At 39.5% G+C, this 12,317-nt stretch overlaps 1 non-coding gene across 1 annotated transcript; it reads left to right on the top strand.

Annotated features, from left to right (window-relative positions):
- Positions 1 to 1,430: 1,430 nt before the first annotated feature.
- Positions 1,431 to 1,503, top strand: trnar-ucu (transfer RNA arginine (anticodon UCU)). The gene has a single exon. It is a non-coding gene; the product is annotated as a tRNA-Arg (tRNA).
- The last annotated feature ends 10,814 nt before the right edge of the window (positions 1,504 to 12,317 follow it).

Below are 12,317 nucleotides of genomic sequence, written 5' to 3'. Positions count from 1 at the left end.
CTCATAAATCATGTCGTGCTGCTCGCTCTGCCCGAGTATGCGGCGTTTGGCCCGGAGGTGAAACAGCCATTTAACCTTTATATTGAGCTTTAATTCTCACTTGGCCTTCCCGTCGTTTTCTGTGGTTCACCAGCTTAGCCAATTAAATGAGATTTACACCAGTCCAAACTCATGCTTTAACACACAAACACAAACTTCTGATGAAATTAAAGCCAAGTTCTGACAGTTATGCTCAAAGTCATCGACCTCGTAAAGCGCTACGTCTCGCTTCCTTGACGGCTTCATCAATCATGGCTGATAATTGTGATTGATGGGGGAGGAGCTCGGGCAAATGAAGGCCAGAAAACATTTAGCCAAGTGCAGCCGGGAGGAGTGAAATTAATGGTGATAAAAGTGACTGAGCGAGGGTGAAGGTGCACCGCGCGGCATTTTAACACCAGTAAATCATTGGCACATTAATGCAGAGATGTCGGTGTAAGTACTGTAAACAAACAAGCAGCCTGTCGGCCTCTGCTGCCCCTGCTTTCCATCTTTCTCTGGGCTGGATTCAAAGGGAAACCTGTTGGTTATTTTCAGAGTAATAAACATAAAAAAGAATAATGTTGCTCAGGAACATCCACAGCTGGATGTTTAAGACTTTCTACTATTAAAAAATAAATAAGGATCCTTTAGAGCAAATGTCTCTTTTTCTAATTATGTTTTAGTTGCTCGTGATTGCAAAAAGAAGTGATTCAAACAGGAGATGTTAACAAGAAGTTAGTAAATGAAATTATTTAATGTCCAAATTTGTGGCAACCTGTGTGCTCATTACTGGGAGTTTTAAAAGGATTAATTTGATAATATTGGTTAATTAGAAAAAAAAACATGACATCATGATTATTTGTTTCTGTAGATCTTTTAGTTTTCTTCAGAGAAATAACAACAGTGAATAACTTTTAAATATTCCAGAATCATCCATTAGGATCCAGACTCATAAATATGTAACTGTAACATAACTTTATATCAACTCTCCCAGATGTTTAATTAGGTGCACCTTGATAGTACCAGGTTGGACCCCCGCTTTCCGTCAGATCTGCTTTAATTCTTCATGACACAGATTCAACTAGTGCTGGAAACATTCCTCAGAGATTTTGGTCGATGGTGATGTGACAACATCACACAAATGTTGCAGATTTGTCGGCTGCACATCCATCTGTTCCACCAAATCCTAGAGGTGCTCTATTGGATTGAGATCTGGTGACTGTGGAGGCCATTTGAGTACAGTGAACTCTTTGCCATGTTGAAGAAACCAGTTTGAGATGACATGGTGAGTTATCCTGCTGCAAGCAGCCATCAGATAATGCCATCAGATATTGGTACACTGTGGTCATAAAGGAATGGACATGGCCGGTGAAAACAGATCATTTTGCCTACAGAACTGCTGAAATGCAGCCCCAGTGGCCTAATGGATAAGGCACTGGCCTTCTAAGCCAGGGATTGTGGGTTCGAGTCCCACCTGGGGTGTCCCAATGCATTACAGCCACTGTCTGTTAGAACTTTTAGATAGCCAGTTGTAATTACAGGTTAAGAGTTTAAATTTCAGCTTGTCCAGCTAGCTTTAAAGCACTGCTCCAGTATGTGAGGAGTTCGCACAGGTCTAGAATCTGGTTGGTGACAAATGTGTTTTCAGGTGCTGGTTGTAAAAGTAGTTGTAGAAAGTTGCTTGCTGTGGATATTTGAAACTAGTTACAAAGAAACATATAGTGCTGCACCAAAAACATCCTTGCAAGTGATTCGGTCACTAGCAGAGTGGGCCACAGTTGACTGTAGTTTCTACAGAAAGCACCAAGTTTTTGCAAACTCTTACCGATCACTTGCTAAACAATTGTGAAGCTATGATGGAGGCAAACAAAAACAGAAATGGAAACCATTCGCCTTCAGTTTAAAAGCTGCAGCTTTTCAAATGTGTTGGTTTCAATGGTAAGGCAAAACTTTTACTTTGAAGTGTAGAATGACATCAGTTTCAGTCAAACATTGCTATACCACCATTTGTCACTCTGTGATCCTATAATTTAATATTGGCATTTAGATGTCTTCAGACCAGGACTGTTATCAAATAGAGGTTGGAGCAGATTGGACAATGTTTTTTCGTGTCGCATCAAAACACTGAAGTTGGCTTTGGCACCACCATCGTGTTGTTCAATGAAAACTCAAACTTTCAGAATACTTTGGTTACCAAGACTAAATGAGATGTTTTGATGATGGCATGAATTACAATAGAACTTGAAGAGAAGAACTTAGCAAAAAAACTGATTAAATCCAAAGTGCCAGTACCACTGATAAATATGTATTAAATTTTGGTATCACCAACATAAGTAAGCAGCTTTTTTTTTTTTAACTGAGACCATCTAAACAATTTGTTCAAATTAATCCAGTTAATTAATAAAGTTTGCAGAAATCGTAAGAGTTCATTTAACTCACAGTTTTAATGTGGTTCAGGAACTTTTGAGTGTTTATTAGCTCCTTCTTGGCTTCTTTTGTGATTAGTTTGTGCCCTTTCTGCAGTCACGTTGTTAAAGTCAGCTCTTCTACTGCATCAAACTCCCACTGCTGAGTCACCAACTGACAGCTTTCAAGTCGGACTGTCACTGGGATTTAAACCATGTTCGTACTAATCCGGGTAATCCATGAATCTTCTTCTCTCTGTTTTGACCCGCTGCCTCTTTCATAACAGCATCTCTTTCCACTGTTTAAGTTCATAAATCAGAAAAGGGATGGTTTGACAGGCAATTTAGCTCTTCTGGGGTAACAGGGAGATGCTTGTAGACACTCCTTCATATCATTGAGAAAAACAATTGTACCATATTTTAGTGTTTTGTTTTTGTTCTTTTTACTTTAAATGATTTTAAATACTGTTTTCATTGTTCCGTGATATTGTTCTTGAGGAACATGTTGCAAAATTTCCTCAACTACAAATGAATTAATTTTAGTCTGGACCACTACAGTCAACATTCATTCCTATTAATGGGTTGCAAAGTGGCTTGCAGAGGCAGCAGCAATCATGGGGAGACTAAAGCAGCCTAAATAACCAGTCTTAAATTAGACCTGCACATTGGATGTGTAGAAGGGTGTCAGTGGAGCTTTCAGATAAGATGATCTGCCACGACTGTCTTGAGCTGGACTTCACAGCCTGACTGAACTAACATTGTAGTGTGAGAGCAGATGTTGATTACATGATGATCTCAGGCACAGAAGCTCTGGCTCTGAGCACAGAAGCCCCACCCACTTAGTGTTCCAACCTTTAGAGATGCAACCAATCAGAAGAAAGTTGACTTCAGGGAAGTGTGGGTTTGTAGGGGGAGGAGCTACAATGACTTTAAATAGACAGTAGATGACTTATGACTGAGGGTAAAGGCCCAGTATAAGATTTTTTTAAAAGGGTAATTTTAAACTGTGAACCATCCAAACCTGCTCTAGCATACGATTTGATCCCGAGTGACTTGAAAACCTTTGTCACTCTTCCAAGGTGGAAGCACTATTTCATGTGAACATTAAATTTCATGACCTTTATCAACTTCTGGGACTTTGTCAGGGTAGCTCATGGTACAAGTTTGTAAAAACTTTCTCGGCATATGTTGAGCAGCGTTCGAATCAGGTGCCAACATGTAAATCAACATCCACGGGGCCTCTTGTCCTTAATGCATCCGTGGCATTTTAACGTAGTCAGTGATATTTACAGAAACAAGTTCAAACATCTGCTGCGGACGCGTACAAACAGGATTTTAATGCCAGCTGTGATTTATACCTGCACAATATCAACAGAATTAAAATGTCGCAGGTGCTGAAACCAACAGAGGTCACTGACGTACGTTCCTGTCTCACGTTCAGCTGTAAACTATCAGGTACTAAAGCCTTCAAATCACATTTACTTTCTGCGCAGTTTGAACGGCTGAACTGATCTAAAATTAACTCATACAGAGCTCATAAGCTTGGTTGACTCAGTTTAATGCCCACCTTACACTAATGGAGTAAAGAACTGTGTGGTTATGAACATAAATTATGGATTACAATTAGGAGCTCATCACTCCCGCATTAACTCTTTTATCTTTACTTCTTCCCGGCCTCTTAAACTCTCAAGTGATCCAGTTGGAAAGCTTTGGTTGCCATGGGAAGCCTGTGGACAGAGAGGGTTGTGGGTAATTGGTGTTGAACTCAAGTGGACACCGCTGAGGTTTCGGAGATAATGAGTTTACAAAGGAGGCCCCACAGAGAGGAGATGTGAGCGGGTCCAGCTCTATAGTGCTGATTTACATTACCGAGGTGGACTCTCTGGCCGAGCTCTCTATTGATTGATCGCAGAGTGAAGCCCCACATGAGATTTAGCCCCCAGCTGTAAAGTGTCTGCTTTTGCACTGAGGTAAGCACCTCAGACCACAGAGGAGCACACAGTCGAAGACAAATATTACCTTTTAAAAAGAAATGCAATCTTTAAAGCTGCAGTCATTTTCCCTTTGACATTTTTCAGCCCAGAATCTTCACATAAAGACTCACAAATCAATTTGAAACTTCATTTGGCGGCTGCTGGTAAAGAGAGTTTTATGTCTGTATTAAGTTAAACATGTATTTCATCTTTGAAAGCTAAAAGCAGAAATATTTGCTGGGTTTTTATTTTGATCTGAATAGATGGGTAACTGTTTTTAATACTTGGATTAAGTCCTTGATTGCCTGAAGTCGAGAACCCATGAACATCACCACATTGTTCTTCCTCTCTTTAGATCCTCATCCATTCCTTTACCACAGCTGCCTTCAGTTGCTATTAACCCTCTATATTTCTATTCATGAAGCCATCTCTTGTAGACCTTGGCAATGATACTCTTTTCTCGTCCAGAGTGGCTTGGTTAGATGGGAAGTTCTCAATCATGGAGATAATTCTGTCATCATCAATTTTAGGTTTCTTCTCCGGACTTTCCTTCATTTTGCACCAACATGTGAGAGTTCCACTGAAAAACTATGAAATGCATATTCAACACTTGGAATGAACTCCTGAATCAGCCAAGTTTAATTCATACAAATAAATCTAAAATGTTAGCAGTTATATAACGAGGTTCATTTACTATCCACTTGTTAAGTGATGACATATAAACCATGCATCCGGTTCCAAATTACACTGTGTTCATTAAGGCTGTTGCCTTTTTAACATGTTTAATGCTTTGATTTGAACAAGCCCCTAAAAATAGTATATTTTACTACATATACACTATATATACAGTATATTAATGACTAACCTCATGTCGCGGATGGATTATCTCAGGTGTTCTCCTCACTGAAGTTATGTTTGTTTTCAGCATCTTGTTCCTGCCATGCAATTGCATGTGTCCCTGACCATTGGGAACCCTCACGTTAACTTTTATTGCAGGTGGGAAAAGTTAGTATTCGTCCTCCAACTTTACTATGCTAATGTGTTTCTATTATCCTAACCATAGCTCTGTAGCTAACCACCAGGTAGCACATCATTTTATGCTAGCTAGCCCAACTTCAGTAACCCCATAAATGTTGCTGCTGTTTAGTTTTCTGTCTTCATTTATGTCTGAAGTGATAGCAGAGCTGTATGTTTTAATTTTTCAGAATTCCTCAGTCAGAACATGGTGTTTCATCTTTAGATGGAAACTAGCAAGCTACCTCCCCCGAGCTAACTTCTAATGCTGTTAAACTTCATAAATCCTGTTTTTCATTAATGCCTGGATGTTAAACTTTACTGTTACACCTGGTAGTGCAGCCACACTGATCAGTTTACTAAAGATGAAAGATGTTAGAGAGTTTTTAACTCTCAGTGATGCCGCAGCGTTTGTTTGAGATCGGAAACTGAGGAAAAGTTTGGACCTGGATAGTGCTAATGACAAGTAGCCTATATGTTTTTTTAAATATACTTATATACTTATAATATACTTATATTTCATGTAATTATAGAGTAAGCATATAACACAGTAGTCAATATGAAAGTATTTTTCTATTAATGGAATCAGTTATATCCATGCAGTCCTTACTCTCTGTGATGAGATTCAGTCCCATGTGTCTTTAAGATTAGATTACAAAAATAAATGCATTTATTGGAACTTGTTAAGAACATGTAGCACTGGCAAAGGAAAAAGAAAGTAGGAAATACGCTAGTCTAGTGTAAGTGCATGTACTTATAAAGTCATGGCCTTTCTGAGCTAAAGTGATAGGACATGTAAAGGTTGATTTAGCATCCAAACAATCAGCAGCACCTAATGAATTGATTAAAATGAAAGACAGGAACAGTTTCTATCCTTGAAACATTGAAAAGGTTGTTTATAAAGCATAAATAGCACCTCACCAGTCTGAGCCACAGTCTGTGTAAACCTCATCACTCAGGACACTCACACACAGACTCTATTCAGACCTATTCAAACTTTAAAATATAAAAATTGACACCTTTTCATTTTACAGAAATCTGCTGGTGTTTTTTTGTCGGTCAGCTGATACAAAGAAAGGTGTTTCTTGAGCCCAAACAACTTTAGTAAGCCTTTCTTACAGCCTCTTAACCTTTAAATGAGACAAACAGGAATTAATCTGAATCTTCACTCGACTGCAGGAACATTGATAAATCTGTCAAACAAATACTTAAACATAGCTCTCTCTTATAAATGGGCATTTACAAGGTTATTCTATCTATTTACAGGGGATGCTTCAAAATGAATGGTGAGCTTTAGCTTGAACTGAGCAAGCTGCAAATGATCTGACACATTCAATAACAGCCATCCCTCATTTTCATTTTCCGAGATGAATCTGCATCTCTTGAAGCTGCTGCCAAAGGAGTATGCATCCATTTATGTGGGAAAAACATCATTACCCTCTGTTGCTCATGTTGCATCTTGACTGAGTGTCCTTGAGCGAAAATCCAAATCCCTTCCTGCTCGCTCTCTTTGTAAGTTCCTCTGCATAACAGCACCACAAAATGTGAAACGTGGTTGATGCAGAAGATCTAGGGAGAGAAATGGTAATCGTTTACTAACCAGGGATTTGTGGATTTAAAGATTCAAAGGCTTCCCTTTCAACGTGGCATCATTTCATCATGTTGACAGAGTGGGTTTTGTCTGTATTTAAAATTGCAGATGGAGCTTTCAGTTTGCAATTGGATCAAAAGCAGGAGCGCTTAAAAAAACAGAAAAACAATAGATATTTGTGTGTGTGTGTGTGGGGGGGTCTAAATCTGGGTAGTGTCCAAACCTCAAAGGGATTGTTGAAATGCTTTATGGTTTGCTTAAATGCAAATTTACTACCGAGGAATTATTAGTAAATCCTGAAAAATGCTGCCTAAGGACAGAAGAAGCTACATCCACATTTCAGGTGTGTATTTGTGTGTTTGCCTGAAGATACAGGCCTTTAATCCACGGCCTTTCCACAGCTTCAACGGAGGAAATGATGAATAAGTAATTTCCTGTGAACAGGTTGTGCAGCCTCAAGTGTGGAGTCATCGTAAACGGACAGCTGGAAGCAAGAGACACAGAAATGGGTTGTGAAAAAGAAGAAAGGAAGGGAACGTAATAGAACGAAGACAGCCGGAAGATGAATTATCTTGATGTCTCTGCAAAAAGTTTTATACAGCTGTAAAGAATTCCAGTGCATTTACAAGGCATCTGTTTGCATAGATAATAGAGTTTACTTTGTCTTTATTGTACCGTGTGTCTACTATCGCCTCCTCTCAGGAATAATTAAACAACTTCTACAAACTAAACAAGGAAGCTTAACTGACCTCCAGACCTTATTTTTTCAAATGGTAATAGTTAACTTTATCATGAAGGGAAGTTGGGATTAAATATGTCATATAAAAACTGTGAATTTTGCAGACCAATCTATCAACCAAGATCTCCTCCAAGAGATGTTGTGTCTTTTCCATTCAGAGATCTGAGTATAATTGTAGGGAGCACAGAGATCTGCACAATATGAGGAAACCCAGCCAACACACAGTGGAGAGCTAAGAGAGGAAGTGAGGAACACAAAGACGCGACTCCGGCCACGAGCTAAAACGTAGCTAAAACGTAGCTAATGTGCAAGTTCAAAAAAGAAAACCAGTAATCAGTCATCTGCCTGTTTTTCTGTTCTCTTCCTCGCTACCTTTTCCTCACGCTGTCAATCTCAATACTGTCATCATTACTCTAGTCCAGGGGTGCCCAATCCCAGTCCTCGAGAGCTACCGTCCTGCAGCTTTTAGATGCATCCTTGTTCCAACAAACCTGAATCAAATGAATGGCTTGTTATCAGGCCTTTGCCAGACTTGATGGCATGCTGAAGAGGTAATCAAACTATTTGATTCAGCTGTGTTGGAGTAGGGATGCATCTAAAAGCTGCAGGACGGTAGCTCTCAAGGACTGGGATTGGGCACCCCTGCTCTAGTCCAACTATCTTCTTGCCCGCCTTCTTTGGACAAATCAGCCTCCACTTTGCATCGTTTAAATCTGTGGTCTCTCTCCCTTTCAGACTCTCCTTTGTGCAACCCACCTCCTCCCCATCTCCACCTCACAGACACCTCAGTCAGAGCTACATCTTTACCACCACCAGTGTCTAGATTCTGGGGGGGCTGTCCTAAATCCTATCACCGCTGGTTCCGTTTAGCTAAAGAGGGTCATCAGAGTCTAATCACCGAAAACCAAATACATTAATTTCTCTATCTCATTAAATGATGTTCAGATTCTTCCAAGAGATCCTTATTGAGCGAATGGACTGGTCCTCACAGACACAAGAAACTGATGAGAAGATGTCATAAAAAAGGCTCAAACACATGACCTCCTGAGAACAGTGAAAGAGAAAGGGGGACGTAAAGAGGGAAAGAAGAAGGAATAAGACTGGATATTTCAATGTCCATGATGGAAAGTCACAAATTCATTAGTTTTGTACCAAAATGACCTGCAGTGCAAAAGCACAAAGATGATTTTTTTTTTTATAACAACTGATAAACCCTGCTTATTAACTATCTAAATAACTAATAAACATCCACCGCAGACTGTTTTGTGGTTGTTTATTATGTAGTTTATTTGCACACCGGGAACTGTTGAGTCATATTAGTGAACCGACACAAAGTGAGTCCAGACATTCCATTTACATTTAACCAAACCACAAGACTCCGTTACAATAACCAAAGCAGTGCTTGCTGCCTAAAACAGAAGCAGGAGCTTAGTTCTGTGAGCCCTCCATCGACCCCGACCACCAAGTCCAATGCAGTTCATAGATGTTGAACTTAGCAATTATGTAATTGCGTAAACGAAATGCAAAAAAATATTTTAGCTGGATGTCCAATAAAGAGAGCTAAAGTCGTGGAACAACATCTTGCATGTACTCTTTTCCACGAGCTTCTGTAGCTTGATTTAATCACTAATTCAGTGATTGTTATTTGTCATGCTGTGGGAAAAGTAAGCCTGTGTCCAGGGGTTTTCCACAATCCATTCAGTTTCATGACTTTATATATGCTCATTCATTCATAAAATTAGCTAGGTATATTTCCCTATGATTCTAATTTTGTAGTATTTTTTCAAACTTGTGGCTGTAGCTCAGGTAGTAGAGCAGGTTACCTTCTAACCATAAAGTTGGTGGCTCAATCCCAGTCTGCTCCAGTCTTCATGCCAAATATCCTTGGGCAAGGTACTACCCCCATGTTGCTCTCTGATGCATCCATCAAAGTGAATTTGAATGTTAGATAGGAAGCATGTAGAAAAAAAAGTGCTGGCGTGAATGTATAAAGTGCTTTGAGTGCTCAGAGAAGGAAAGAACCAGCTATATAAGAACCAGTCCATTTTACATTTTAAAAAACATTTTCAGTAATTTAAAAAAAATCTATTTTTGTATATTTATACATACAGAATTACAACAGCTCTGACTATTTGGGAACACAACTAATCTTAAGAGAAGCTCTGCTGCCTTTTCTTTTTCTACTTTAAGCTCCTGCTTACTACATTTTTTCCAGCCATTCCTGTTTTTGCATGTGGCATGTGAAAAAACCAAATTCCTGGTGTTCCTTCCCATAACCAACCTGGCTGACAAGCAAACGCTCAGTTATTCTGATGCAAAGTGAGCCATGCTGATAGTGAAGCTCCTCGATAAAGCCATGAATAGAAGCCTCCTTTTCACGTTCCACAGTTCCCATTCAACCCACATGAATAGACGCGTCCAATCCAGCCTCGGTCTCTAATAAGTGCTGAACTACAGGGCAGCAACGGCTGCTCTGAGCGTGTTGTGTCCAGAAAACATTTACCTCTTCATGCAACTCCCAGCGTTCAGGGCCAGATTTCTCAGGGGTCGTCTCCTGTGTGGGAAAAAAACCCCTCAGTGTTTAATTTTAATGTTCTTGAAATGTGCAAAACAAACTGCGCTTTTAAAATTCCATTAAATAATATCTTGCACTGCAATCAGCAACCTCTGCAAAAAAACATGAGGTGCTTTTACTGCCTCCCAAGACAGAAAATAATCTTCAAGAGAAATATTTACCCTGCTGCAATATATTTATACAAATTAAAGGATAGACATCAGCAGACCTCATGGTTGCCTGTTGTTTTTTGTTTTGCCTTTTATTTTTGCTGAGGAGTTTTACCTTTATCTATATTTAACATCCCTGCTGGAAAAATTTGCTTCTAGTCATGACTACAATGATTGCAAAGGTAGATTATCCATCCATCCATCCATCTATTCTTATCCAGTTCAGGGTCACGGATCCTCTAGTGCAAGGGTGGGGAACTCCAGGCCTCAAGAGCTGGTGTCCTGCAGGCTTTAGATCAGGAGTGGGCAACTCCAGGCCTCGAGGGCCGGTGTCCCTGCAGGTTTTAGATGTGTCCTTGAACCAACACAGCTGATTTAAATGGCTAAATTACCTCCTCAACATGTCTTGAGGTTCTCCAGAGGCCTGGTAATGAACTAATCATTTGATTCAGGTGTGTTGACCCATGGTTATATCTAAAACCTGCAGGAAACTGGCCCTTGGGACCTGGAGTTCCCCAGAGCATCTCCCAGTTTTCACAGGGTGAGAGGCGACATATACCTTGGGCAGGTCAAAAGTCTATCACAGGGTTAAAACAGAGAGACAGAAAATCATTAAGATCTACAACCAATTTAAAATCACCATTTGACCTAACATGAATGGTCTGGATGATAGCAGGAAGCCGCAGTACCCGGAGAGAACCCACATAGACACAGGGAGAACACAGAATGCCACACAGAAAGGTCCCAGTCTGTATTCAAACCCGGATTACAGCCTTTTATTGGTAGAGACTTCTACTTAAGTGAAGCAAATTACTATAATTTATTGTTTTCATTTTTACGTTTTTCTACTGTAATTTTTCCCCAGGAAAATACTGTAAAAATCTCATGATGTTGTTTTTATTTTTACAGTATTTTTACAGTAATAGTGCAATTTTCCTCTATATAACCAGTAATTTGTGTAGTTTCTTTTGTGAAGAAAAATACTTCATCATATCTAAGAGATTACTGCCAATTGCACGAAACACTTTTAAAGTTCTAGTTAGCTGAAATCCTACAATGCAATGGTAAATTTGACATTTACACTATAGTACATTTGATCTAAAAGAACTTGCAAAGAATATACAACCAACACAATGTGATTTTTACAGCGATGAGTTACAGCACGTACATGTTGGTAAAACGGCCATAGGTCTGAATGGTTGCTGTCTCTCTCTCTCTTTGTCTTAGACCTGCAACAGAGACTGTCTGCAGGGTGTACCCTCTCCCCTCTTGCTGGAACAAGCTCCATTACCACCACATGGCTGGGTGGATGGATGGTCCTTGGTGCTTCCTTGCTGACATTGTGCAGTTCAATGAAACACCAAAAGCTATGATTGGCCAAGGAGTTTGTCCAAGTCACAGCGAAAATTTTAGGAATCCAATCCAACATCTCTTATTGTACAAAAACTCTGTGTAGTTCAACTTCTATGTATGTTAGGACCCAAAACAAACAAGCAACCAAAATAAGATCAGAGTTGATCTGATTTATTCCATGTAAATAGCTGAAGTGTGTTTTCTTTGAAATAGATAGATCTGTGCCGCCATTTAAAGTGTTTCCCAAGGTGATGCACTCTTACATGGAGAAAGTTTGCCTGGTCAATGTCAAAACTAGTACATAAACAGAAAAAAACAGAAACACAACTCTAAATTCAAGGTCATCTTCCAATGCAAATTTCTCACTTTCTAAATCTTTTGGAGCATACATTTAAATAAAAAAGAAAACACACACAAACAAAGATAAATGTGAATTGTTCAATTGTTCCTGTAGTGCATCATGTGTTTTGTCATGTGGAAAAAAAATGAAAACTTCA

This window comes from Perissodus microlepis, chromosome 23 (assembly GCF_051167445.1).
Source record: "Perissodus microlepis isolate ML-2025 ecotype Zambia chromosome 23, ASM5116744v1, whole genome shotgun sequence".
Classification (NCBI taxonomy): Eukaryota; Metazoa; Chordata; class Actinopteri; order Cichliformes; family Cichlidae; genus Perissodus; species Perissodus microlepis.
The sequence above is the reverse complement of the archived record's forward strand: the minus strand, read 5'-3'. Positions and strand labels throughout refer to the sequence as shown.